The sequence below is a fragment of the Salmo salar genome, chromosome 25, assembly GCF_965601325.2.
Source record: "Salmo salar chromosome 25, fSalSal1, whole genome shotgun sequence".
In the NCBI taxonomy this organism is placed as follows: Eukaryota; Metazoa; Chordata; class Actinopteri; order Salmoniformes; family Salmonidae; genus Salmo; species Salmo salar.
In genome coordinates this window covers 41,165,442-41,179,393 of record NC_138315.1, presented here as the reverse complement: position 1 = coordinate 41,179,393, position 13,952 = coordinate 41,165,442, and positions in this window count along the sequence as shown.

The window sequence follows — 13,952 nt, the reverse complement described above, 5'->3', positions numbered from 1 at the left end:
CAGACACACAGACAGCCAGCCACAGACACACAGACAGCCAGCCACAGACACACAGACAGCCAGCCACAGACACACAGACAGCCAGCCACAGACACACAGACAGCCAGCCACAGACACACAGACAGCCAGCCACAGACACACAGACAGCCAGCCACAGACACACAGACAGCCAGCCACAGACACACAGACAGCCAGCCACAGACACACAGACAGCCAGCCACAGACACACAGACAGCCAGCCACAGACACACAGACAGCCAGCCACAGACACACAGACAGCCAGCCACAGACACACAGACAGCCAGCCACAGACACACAGACAGCCAGCCACAGACACACAGACAGCCAGCCACAGACACACAGACAGCCAGCCACAGACACACAGACAGCCAGCCACAGACACACAGACAGCCAGCCACAGACAGCCAGCCACAGACAGCCAGCCACAGACACACAGACAGCCAGCCACAGACACACAGACAGCCAGCCACAGACACACAGACAGCCAGCCACAGACACACAGACAGCCAGCCACAGACACACAGACAGCCAGCCACAGACACACAGCCACCCAGCCACAGACACACAGCCACCCAGCCACAGACACACAGCCACCCAGCCACAGACACACAGCCACCCAGCCACAGACACACAGCCACCCAGCCACAGACACACAGCCACCCAGCCACAGACACACAGCCACCCAGCCACAGACACACAGCCACCCAGACACACACAGCCACCCAGACACAGACACAGCCAGCCAGCCACAGACACAGCCAGCCAGCCACAGACACACAGCCAGCCAGCCACAGACACACAGCCAGCCAGCCACAGACACACAGCCAGCCAGCCACAGACACACAGACAGCCAGCCACAGACACACAGACAGCCAGCCACAGACACACAGACAGCCAGCCACAGACACACAGACAGCCAGACACAGCCAGCCAGCCACAGCCAGCCAGCCACAGACACAGCCAGCCAGCCACAGACACAGCCAGCCACAGACACAGCCAGCCAGCCACAGACACAGCCAGCCACAGACACAGCCAGCCAGCCACAGACACAGCCAGCCAGCCAGACACGGACACACAGCCAGCCAGCCAGCCACAGACACACAGACAGCCAGCCAGCCACAGACACACAGACAGACAGCCAGCCAGACACACAGACAGACAGCCAGCCACAGACACACAGACAGACAGCCAGCCACAGACACACAGACAGACAGCCAGCCACAGACACACAGACAGCCAGCCACAGACACACAGACAGCCAGACACAGCCAGCCAGACACAGCCAGCCAGCCACAGACACAGCCAGCCAGCCACAGACACAGCCAGCCAGCCACAGACACAGCCAGCCAGCCACAGACACAGCCAGCCAGACACAGCCAGCCACAGACACAGCCAGCCAGCCACAGACACAGCCAGCCACAGACACAGCCAGCCAGCCACAGACACAGCCAGCCAGACACAGCCAGCCAGACACAGACACAGCCAGCCAGCCAGACACGGACACACAGCCAGCCAGCCAGCCACAGACACACAGACAGCCAGCCAGCCACAGACACACAGACAGACAGCCAGCCAGACACACAGACAGACAGCCAGCCACAGACACACAGACAGACAGCCAGCCACAGACACACAGACAGCCAGCCACAGACACACAGACAGACAGACAGCCAGCCACAGACGCACACACAGACAGACAGACAGCCAGCCACAGACGCACACACAGACAGACAGACAGCCAGCCACAGACGCACACACAGACAGACAGACAGCCAGCCACAGACGCACACACAGACAGACAGACAGCCAGCCACAGACACACAGACAGACAGCCAGCCACAGACACACAGACAGACAGCCAGCCACAGACACACAGACAGACAGCCAGCCACAGACACACAGACAGCCAGCCACAGACACACAGACAGACAGCCACAGACACACAGACAGACAGCCACAGACACACAGACAGACAGCCACAGACACACAGACAGACAGCCACAGACACACAGACAGACACACACACACAGACAGACACACAGACAGACACACAGACAGACAGCCAGCCACAGACACACAGACAGACACACACACACAGACAGACAGCCAGCCACAGACACACACACAGACACAGCCAGCCACAGACACACACACAGACAGACACACAGCCACACACAGACACACAGCCAGACACAGACACACAGCCACAGACAGACACACAGCCACAGACAGACACACAGCCACAGACAGACACACAGCCACAGACAGACACACAGCCACAGACAGACACACAGCCACAGACAGACACACAGCCACAGACAGACACCCAGCCACAGACAGACACCCAGCCACAGACAGACACCCAGCCACAGACAGACACCCAGCCACAGACAGACACCCAGCCACAGACAGACACCCAGCCACAGACAGACACCCAGCCACAGACAGACACCCAGCCACAGACAGACACCCAGCCACAGACAGACACCCAGCCACAGACAGACACCCAGCCACAGACAGACACCCAGCCACAGACAGACACCCAGCCACAGACAGACACCCAGCCACAGACAGACACCCAGCCACAGACAGACACCCAGCCACAGACAGACACCCAGCCACAGACAGACAGCCAGCCACAGACAGACAGCCAGCCACAGACAGACAGACAGCCAGCCACAGACAGACAGACAGCCAGCCACAGACAGACAGACAGCCAGCCACAGACAGACAGACAGCCAGCCACAGACAGACAGACAGCCAGCCACAGACAGACAGACAGCCAGCCACAGACAGACAGACAGCCAGCCACAGACAGACAGACAGACAGCCAGCCACAGACAGACAGACAGCCAGCCACAGACAGACAGACAGCCAGCCACAGACAGACAGCCAGCCACAGACAGACAGCCAGCCACAGACAGACAGCCAGCCACAGACAGACAGCCAGCCACAGACAGCCAGCCACAGACAGACAGCCAGCCACAGCCAGCCACACAGACAGCCAGACAGCCACACAGCCAGCCACACAGCTAGCCACAGACAGCCACACAGCCAGCCACAGACAGCCACACAGCCAGCCACAGACAGCCACACAGCCAGCCACAGACAGCCACACAGCCAGCCACAGACAGCCACACAGCCAGCCACAGACAGCCACACAGCCAGCCACAGACAGCCACACAGCCAGCCACAGACAGCCACACAGCCAGCCACAGACAGCCACACAGCCAGCCACAGACAGCCACACAGCCAGCCACAGACAGCCACACAGCCAGCCACAGACAGCCACACAGCCAGCCACAGACAGCCACAGACAGCCACACAGCCAGCCACAGACAGATAGACAGCCAGCCACAGACAGATAGACAGCCAGCCACAGACAGATAGACAGCCAGCCACAGACAGATAGACAGCCAGCCACAGACAGCCACACAGCCAGCCACAGACAGCCACACAGCCAGCCACAGTCACACAGCCAGCCACAGACAGACAGCCAGCCACAGACAGACAGCCAGCCACAGACAGACAGCCAGCCACAGACAGACAGCCAGCCACAGACAGACAGCCAGCCACAGACAGACAGACAGACACAGACAGACAGACAGACACAGACAGACAGCCAGCCAGCCACAGACAGCCAGCCGCAGCCAGCCACAGACAGCCAGCCGCAGCCAGCCACAGACAGCCAGCCGCAGCCAGCCACAGACAGCCAGCCGCAGCCAGCCACAGACAGCCAGCCGCAGCCAGCCACAGACAGACAGCCGCAGCCAGCCACAGACAGCCAGCCACAGACAGACAGCCACAGACAGACAGCCACAGACAGACAGCCACAGACAGACAGCCACAGACAGACAGCCACAGACAGACAGCCACAGACAGACAGACAGCCACAGACAGACAGACAGCCACAGACAGACAGACAGCCACAGACAGACAGACAGCCACAGCCAGCCACAGACAGACAGACAGCCACAGCCAGCCACAGACAGACAGACAGCCACAGCCAGCCACAGACAGACAGCCACAGCCAGACAGCCACAGACAGACAGCCACAGACAGACAGCCACAGCCAGACAGCCACAGAGAGACAGCCACAGCCAGCCACAGACAGACAGCCACAGCCAGCCACAGACAGACAGCCACAGCCAGCCACAGACAGACAGCCACAGCCAGCCACAGACAGACAGCCACAGCCAGCCACAGACAGACAGCCACAGCCAGCCACAGACAGACAGCCACAGCCAGCCACAGACAGACAGCCACAGCCAGCCACAGACAGACAGCCACAGCCAGCCACAGACAGACAGCCACAGCCAGCCACAGACAGACAGACAGACAGACAGCCAGCCACAGACAGACAGACAGACAGCCAGCCACAGACAGACAGACAGACACAGACAGACAGACAGACACAGACAGACAGACAGACAGCCAGCCACAGACAGACAGACAGACAGCCAGCCACAGACAGACAGACAGACAGACAGCCACAGACAGACAGACAGCCAGCCACAGACAGACAGCCAGCCACAGACAGACAGCCACAAACAGACAGACAGCCACAGACAGACAGACAGCCAGCCACAGACAGACAGACAGCCAGCCACAGACAGCCAGCCAGCCACAGACAGACAGACAGACAGCCAGCCAGCCACAGACAGACAGCCAGCCAGACAGACAGCCACAGACAGACAGACAGCCACAGACAGACAGACAGCCAGCCACAGACAGACAGCCAGCCACAGACAGACAGACAGCCAGCCACAGACAGCCAGCCACAGACAGACAGACAGACACAGACAGACAGACAGACACAGACAGACAGACAGACAGCCAGCCACAGACAGACAGACAGACAGCCAGCCACAGACAGACAGACAGCCAGCCAGCCACAGACAGCCAGCCACAGACAGACAGACAGCCAGCCACAGACAGACAGACAGCCAGCCACAGACAGACAGACAGCCAGCCACAGACAGACAGCCAGCCACAGACAGACAGCCACAAACAGACAGACAGCCACAGACAGACAGACAGCCAGCCACAGACAGACAGACAGCCAGCCACAGACAGCCAGCCAGCCACAGACAGACAGACAGACAGCCAGCCAGCCACAGACAGACAGCCAGCCAGACAGACAGCCACAGACAGACAGACAGCCACAGACAGCCAGCCACAGACAGACAGCCAGCCACAGACAGACAGACAGCCAGCCACAGACAGCCAGCCACAGACAGACAGCCAGCCACAGACAGACAGCCAGCCACAGACAGCCAGCCACAGACAGCCAGCCACAGACAGCCAGCCACAGACAGCCAGCCACAGACAGACAGCCAGCCACAGCCAGCCACAGCCAGCCACAGCCAGCCAGCCACAGACAGCCAGCCACAGACAGCCAGCCACAGACAGCCAGCCACAGACAGCCAGCCACAGACAGCCAGCCACAGACAGCCAGCCACAGACAGCCAGCCACAGACAGCCAGCCACAGCCAGCCACAGCCAGCCACAGCCAGCCACAGACAGCCACAGCCAGCCACAGACAGCCACAGCCAGCCACAGACAGACAGCCACAGCCAGCCACAGACAGACAGCCACAGCCAGCCACAGACAGACAGCCACAGCCAGCCACAGACAGACAGCCACAGACAGCCACAGCCAGCCACAGACAGACAGCCACAGCCAGACACAGACAGCCAGCCACAGCCAGCCACAGCCAGCCACAGACAGACAGCCACAGCCAGCCAGCCACAGACAGACAGCCACAGACAGACAGCCACAGACAGACAGCCACAGACAGACAGCCACAGACAGCCAGCCACAGACAGCCAGCCACAGACAGCCAGCCACAGACAGCCAGCCACAGACAGCCAGCCACAGACAGCCAGCCACAGACAGCCAGCCACAGACAGACAGCCACAGACAGACAGCCACAGCCAGCCACAGACAGACAGCCACAGCCAGCCACAGACAGACAGCCACAGCCAGCCACAGACAGCCAGCCACAGACAGACAGCCACAGCCAGCCACAGACAGACAGCCACAGCCAGCCACAGACAGACAGCCACAGCCAGCCACAGACAGACAGCCACAGCCAGCCACAGACAGACAGACAGACAGACAGACAGCCAGCCAGCCACAGACAGACAGCCAGCCAGCCACAGACAGACAGCCAGCCAGCCACAGACAGACAGCCAGCCAGCCACAGACAGCCAGCCAGCCACAGACAGACAGCCAGCCACAGACAGACAGCCAGCCACAGACAGACAGACAGCCACAGACAGACAGACAGCCACAGACAGACAGACAGCCACAGCCAGCCACAGCCAGCCACAGACAGCCAGCCACAGCCAGCCACAGACAGCCAGCCACAGCCAGCCACAGACAGCCAGCCACAGCCAGCCACAGACAGCCAGCCACAGCCAGCCACAGACAGCCAGCCACAGCCAGCCACAGACAGCCAGCCACAGACAGCCACAGCCAGCCACAGACAGCCAGCCACAGCCAGCCACAGACAGACAGCCACAGCCAGCCACAGACAGACAGCCACAGCCAGCCACAGACAGACAGCCACAGCCAGCCACAGACAGACAGCCACAGCCAGCCACAGACAGACAGCCACAGCCAGCCACAGACAGACAGCCACAGCCAGCCACAGACAGACAGCCACAGCCAGCCAGCCACAGACAGCCACAGCCAGCCAGCCACAGACAGCCACAGCCAGCCAGCCACAGACAGCCACAGACAGCCAGCCACAGACAGCCACAGACAGCCAGCCACAGACAGACAGCCACAGCCAGCCACAGACAGACAGCCACAGCCAGCCACAGACAGCCAGCCACAGACAGACAGCCACAGCCAGCCACAGACAGACAGCCACAGCCAGCCACAGACAGACAGCCACAGACAGACAGCCACAGACAGACAGCCACAGACAGACAGCCACAGACAGAGAGCCACAGACAGAGAGCCACAGCCAGCCAGCCACAGACAGCCAGCCACAGACCAGCCACAGACAGCCAGCCACAGACAGCCAGCCACAGACAGCCAGCCACAGACAGCCAGCCACAGACAGCCAGCCACAGACAGCCAGCCACAGCCAGCCACAGACAGACAGCCACAGCCAGCCACAGACAGACAGCCACAGCCAGCCACAGACAGACAGCCACAGCCAGCCACAGACAGACAGACAGCCAGCCAGCCACAGACAGACAGACAGCCAGCCACAGACAGCCAGCCAGCCACAGACAGACAGACAGCCAGCCACAGACAGACAGACAGACAGCCAGCCACAGACAGACAGACAGACAGCCAGCCACAGACAGACAGACAGACAGACAGACAGACAGACAGCCACAGACAGACAGACAGACAGCCACAGACAGACAGCCAGCCACAGACAGACAGCCAGCCAGCCACAGACAGACAGCCAGCCAGCCAGCCAGCCACAGACAGACAGACAGACAGACAGCCAGCCACAGACAGACAGACAGACAGCCAGCCAGCCACAGACAGACAGACAGACACAGACAGCCAGCCACAGACAGCCAGCCACAGACAGCCAGCCACAGACAGCCAGCGCACAGACAGCCCAGCCACAGACAGACAGCCAGCCACAGACAGACAGCCAGCCACAGACAGACAGCCAGCCACAGACAGACAGCCAGCCACAGACAGACAGACAGACAGCCAGCCACAGACAGACAGCCAGCCACAGACAGACAGCCAGCCACAGACAGACAGCCAGCCACAGACAGACAGCCAGCCACAGACAGACAGACAGCCACAGACAGACAGACAGCCACAGACAGACAGCCACAGACAGATAGACAGCCAGCCACAGACAGATAGACAGCCAGCCACAGACAGATAGACAGCCAGCCACAGACAGATAGACAGCCAGCCACAGACAGATAGACAGCCAGCCACAGACAGATAGACAGCCAGCCACAGACAGACAGACAGCCACAGACAGCCAGCCACAGACAGACAGACAGACACAAACAGCCAGCCACAGCCAGACACAAACAGCCAGCCACAGACAGCCAGCCACAGACAGCCAGCCACAGACAGCCAGCCACAGACAGCCAGCCACAGACAGCCAGCCACAGACAGCCAGCCACAGACAGCCAGCCACAGACAGCCACAGCCAGCCACAGACAGCCACAGCCAGCCACAGACAGCCAGCCACAGACAGCCAGCCACAGACAGCCAGCCACAGACAGCCAGCCACAGACAGCCAGCCACAGACAGACAGCCACAGACAGACAGCCACAGACAGACAGACACAGACAGACAGACAGACAGACAGCCACAGACAGCCAGACAGACAGCCACAGACAGACAGACAGACAGCCACAGACAGACAGCCACAGACAGACAGACAGACAGACAGACAGACAGACAGCCACAGACAGACAGACAGCCACAGACAGACAGACAGACAGACAGACAGACAGACAGACAGCCACAGACAGACAGACAGACAGCCACAGACAGACAGACAGCCAGACAGACAGACAGACAGACAGACAGACTGGGGTGTGTGTGTGTGTGAATGCATCTTATCGTCGCTGTGTGTGTGTGTGTGTGTGTGTGTGTGTGTGTGTTTTCAAGAAATGAATCATCCCTACCCTAGCAGGCCGGCAGGTCATCCTTTGCATTGGCCATTAGGCTCGGTTTAAATTCAAATCAAATTGTATTAGGCACATGCGCCGAATACAATAGGTGTAGACCTTGCAGTGAAATGCTTACTTACAGGCTCTAACCAACAAAGCAGTTAAAAAAATGTAGAAATTAAAAATAAGATATAAAAAAAAAATTATAAAAGGAAAATAACAAATATGAATAACAAAAATAAGTAACAAGTAATTTAAGAGCAGCAGTAAAATAACAATAGCGAGTCCATATACAGGGGGTACTGGTACAGAGTCAGTGTGCAGAGGCACCGGTTAGTCGAGGTAATTGAGGTAATATGTACATGTAGGTAGAGTTATTAAAGTGACTATGCATAGATGATAACAACAGAGAGTAGCAGCTGTGTAAAAGGGGGGGGGGGGCAATGCAAATAGTCTGGGTAGCCATTTGATTAGATGTTCAGGAGTCTATTGGTTTGGGGATAGAAGCTGTTTAGAAGCCTCTTGGACCTAGACTTGGCGCTCCGGTACCGCTTGCCGTGCGGTAGCAGAGAGAACAGTCTATGACTAGGGTGGCTGGAGTCTTTGACAATTTTTGGGGCCTTCCTCTGACACCGCCTGGTACAGAGGTCCTGGATGGCAGGAAGCTTGGCCTCAGTGATGTACTGGGCCGTACGCACTATCCTCTGCAGTCCCTTGCGGTCGGAGGCCGAGCAGTTGCCATACCAGGCACTGATGCAACCAGTCAGGATGCTCTCGATGGTGCAGCTGTAGAACCTTTTGAGGATCTGAGGACCCATGCCAAATCTTTTCAGTCTCCTGAGGGGGAATAGGTTTTGTCGTGCCCTCTTCACAACTGTCTTGGTGTGCTTGGACCATGTTAGTTTGTTGGTAATGTGGACACCAAGGAACTTGAAGCTCTCAACCTGCTCCACTACAGCCCCGTCGATGAGAATGGGGGCGTGCTCGGTCCTCTTTTTCCTGAAGTCCACAATAATCTCCTTTGTCTTGATCACATTGAGGGAGAGGTTGTTGTCCTGGCACCACACGGCCAGGTCTCTGACCTCCCTATAGACTGTCTTGTCGTCAGTGATCAGGCCTACCACTGTTGTGTCATCGGCAAACTTAATGATGGTGTTGGATTCGTCCTGGCTGTGCCGTCATTAATGAACAGCGAGTACAGGAGGGGACTGAGCATGCACACCTGAGGGGCCCCTGTGTTGAGGATCAGCGTGGCAGATGTGTTGTTACCTACCCTTATCACCTGGGGGCGGTCCATCAGGAATTCCAGGATCCAGTTGCAGAGGGAAGTGTTTAGTCCCAGGGTCCTTAGCTTAGTGATGAGCTTTGAGGGCACTATGGTGTTTAACGCTGAGCTGTAGTCAATGAATAGCATTCTCGCATAGGTTTTCCTTTTGTCCAGGTGGGAAGGGCACAGTGGAGTGCAATAGAGATTGCATCATCTGTGGATCTGTTAGGGCGGTATGCAAATTGGAGTGGGTCTAGGGTTTCTGGGATAATGGTGTTGATGTGAGCCATGACCAGCCTTTCAATGCATTTCATGGCTACAGACGTGAGTGCTACGGGTTGGTAGTCATTTTGGCAGGTTACCTTAGTGTTCTTGGGCACAGGGACTATGGTGGTCTGCTTAAAACATGTTGGTATTAGAGGCTCGGATTGGGAGAGGTTGAAAAAGTCAGTGAAGACACTTGCCAGTTCGTCAGCGCATGCTCTGAGTACGAGTCCTGGTAACCCCTGCGGCCTTGTGAATGTTGACCTGTTTAAAGGTCTTACTCACATTGGCTGCGGAGAGCGTGATCACACAGTCTTCCGAACAGCTGGTGCTCTCATGCATGTTTCAGTGTTATTAAAGCAGGAATCACCAGTGACTCAATCAATAAAAAAGTGGTCAGATGAAGCAGATGCTAAGCTCACATCGGCATAGCATCCTTCCAGTGCAGTAGCAGCTGATCGTAACATCCTTCTAGTGCAGTAGCAGCTGATCGTAACATCCTTCTAGTGCAGTAGCAGCTGATCGTAACATCCTTCTAGTGCAGTAGCAGCTGATCGTAACATCCTTCTAGTGCAGTAGCAGCTGATCGTAACATCCTTCTAGTGCAGTAGCAGCTGATCGTAACATCCTTCACTATGGTGTTCTTTTCTACCAGACACCAACCACTGTTATTCATTGTGCCTTTACAGTACCATGTTATTAACTTATTCTCTTTCTGCAGGTGTGCAAATAATTACATTCATTACTCTCCTCCCTATTTTCTCTTTCCACCCCCCCTCTCGCTCTTTCTCTCTCTCTCTCTCGCTCTTTCTCTCTCTCTCTCGCTCTTTCTCTCTCTCTCTCTCGCTCTTTCTCTCTCTCTCTCTCGCTCTTTCTCTCTCTCTCGTGCGCTTTCTCTCTCTCTCTCTCTCTCTCTCTCTCTCTCTCTCTCTCACGCTTTCTCCCCCCTACAGTGGACCAGATCTATCACCTGGCCTCTCCTGCCTCTCCTCCCAACTACATGTACAATCCCATCAAGACCCTGAAGACTAACACTATAGGAACCCTCAACATGCTGGGTGAGTCATGAATTACATCGACTGGGTTAACAGCAGTGCAGTCCTCTATTTTAGTCTAGTTTGGATGTATCAGTAAGGACTTTTCTTTGCATAGTTTTTGTTTTGTGGTTTTGTAATTTCTACAGATTGGTAGAATCAGAACTATCTCCAAAACGATGGTGACAACCGTCTTCACGGAAATTCCCTTGCCACTGTTTGACAGGCAGATATGATTGGCTGATGATTATAATGAATGGACTGGTGACGAGGCAGGTTTCTCTGACAGTCAGTTATCAGGGGGTATGGAACATGAGGAAGGAAAATGAACAAATAACACGGAAGACTGGTCCCATTAATGACCCTCTCTCCCTCCACCTCTCTCCCTCCACCTACCTTTCCATTCACCTCTCTCCCTCCACCTCTGCCAATAATCTCTACACTTCTCCCTCCCTCTCTCTACACCTCTCTCCACCTCCACCTCTCTCCCTCTCTCCTTGGCCCCCTCCTCCCCAGAGTGCAGCTGATCCTCCTCCTCTGGCTACTGTGTGATAGTGGTTGTATTAAGCTCACATCCCTCCACCACATAGCTGAGTAAAGGCCTGAGATCAGCTCAAGGCCACCAGTTAGCTTACAGTCCACATACCTTCCACAGTGAAGACTGAGCAGGCTTGTAGATCTCTTACTCTCTCTGCCATGACACACATATAGACGTGCACACGGACTCATGAGAAGAGCATGATCAGCTGCATTCTGGTGTGTGTGTGTGTGTGTGTGTGTGTGTGTGTGTGTGTGTGTGTGTGTGTGTGTGTGTGTGTGTGTGTGTGTGTGTGTGTGTGTGTGTGTGTGTGTGTGTGTGTGTGTGTGAGTTACCGCCATATATTGACCAATTACTCTTCACCTAATCAGCTTCAAGAACAAGATGATGTGTTTCGGATCTGTTAGTGCTGGTATGGAACAAAACCCTGCCAACCCTACAGTACCATTGCTGACCGACAGACCGGACGTGCGCACGCGCACACACACCTTTATGGTCCACACTGGTAATAAAGAGACTGCAAGAGCCATCTCTTCGTGAGAGTGTGTAGTAATTTCACATGCGATTTCCATGTTGAGAGTGAAGAGGCATTCAATGTGTTGTCTGCACTGTGTGGCACCTTCATGTGCATTTACAGGTGTCATTCATCCTTGGACAATTACTGACCACAACTGTCTGGTAATTATCTTAGTAGAAACATTTCTGGCACAGAAAACTCTGAAATGCATTGCGTGTGAGGATGGAGGCCCGGGATGTATTTGTCATCAGCATGGCATTTTTATCACATGCATTTTCACTTTCAACATCTCATGCCATCGCCCCCACACCAATTTACTGTACATTCAGTGTTTTAGAGTGGCAGCGGAGGCTGTTGGGTAATTGGGGTGTGATATACAACAGGTTAGAAGGACATACGAGTGGCCTAGATTCCTCTCTCCACAGACTTGGAAGTCTTTCTTGACAAGTGAAAGCCTGGTCCCAGATCTGGGCTGGGAAGTGTTTTGCCAACATGTATAGTCAGAGGAGTTGGCTTAAACACATACAGATCTTGGACCAGGCTGGCGAACTTGAACTCTTTGATTAGATACACTATGCTGGATTGTCCTTTTCCCGCTGTCTGTAAGTATATCTGGTTCCAGTCCCACTGCTTTGGTTGGATTACCCCTCCCAGGTTCTCCTTCTATACTAATCCTGTTCTGATCTCTCTGCTCTGTCCCGCTGCTGGATCCACTCTGAATTGGATTGATCTTGTCTGCCTCTCCACAGGTGTGATGCCTAGCTTTATTACTCTTGTCTGACTCTCTCCCCAGGCTCCACTCTGGCTTTGATTGATCTAGTCTGTGGCTCTCCCCAGGACATGCTCTGGGTTTGATTGATCTGGTCTGCCTCTCCAGGTTTTTGGGGTTTTTGGCTCTGGGACTTATTGCTTTTGTCTTGTATGTCTCCAGGGTTGGCGAAGCGTGTTGGAGCTCGTCTGCTGCTGGCGTCTACGTCTGAGGTCTACGGAGGTAACACACACACACACACACACACACACACACCCACACACACACACACACCGTTTACCCAGCTTGGACATTTTATTACGATGTCATCTTTCTCTCCCTGACTGACAACTGGGGTTCTGTGTACAGACAACTGGGGTTCTGTGTCTGCTGTTGTTGTTGTGGCTAATTGAGGTTCAGCCACAGGTCAGCGGGATGTCTCTGAGGGAGGGAGGATAAAGCGTCAGGGCTGGGCTGCTGTCCACTCCTGGCCGGAGCAGGAGCAAGGTCCTCAGGGTCTCCAAGCTACCGGCTATCTCCATAAACACCCTGAATTCATACGCATGTACGCACCAATGAGCATACAGTACACACACACACAAAGACAATGATCGACTTAGTCAATCTTACGATGCACTCTCTTTCTCACTCTATTTCCTTCTCCCTCTGTCTACCACCCAAAGTCGACTACGCGAGTGGCTGACATGAGCCCATTGCCTAGAGAGTTCACCGCTAATTGCCAGAGCCTTCCGCCTGCCCCCTTTATTGATCTCTAGGCTTAGGTACGCTGCCTGACCCCTTTATTAATGATTTATGTGAAGCTAGCGGTGTAGGCTACGCTAGCGAGACAGACCTTTATCGCACCACCACTACAGTAGCCTCCTCCACTGGTGCCAACTGTTGACAGAAAGCGCTAACATTAACAGCAATGCTAGGCCTGGAGGA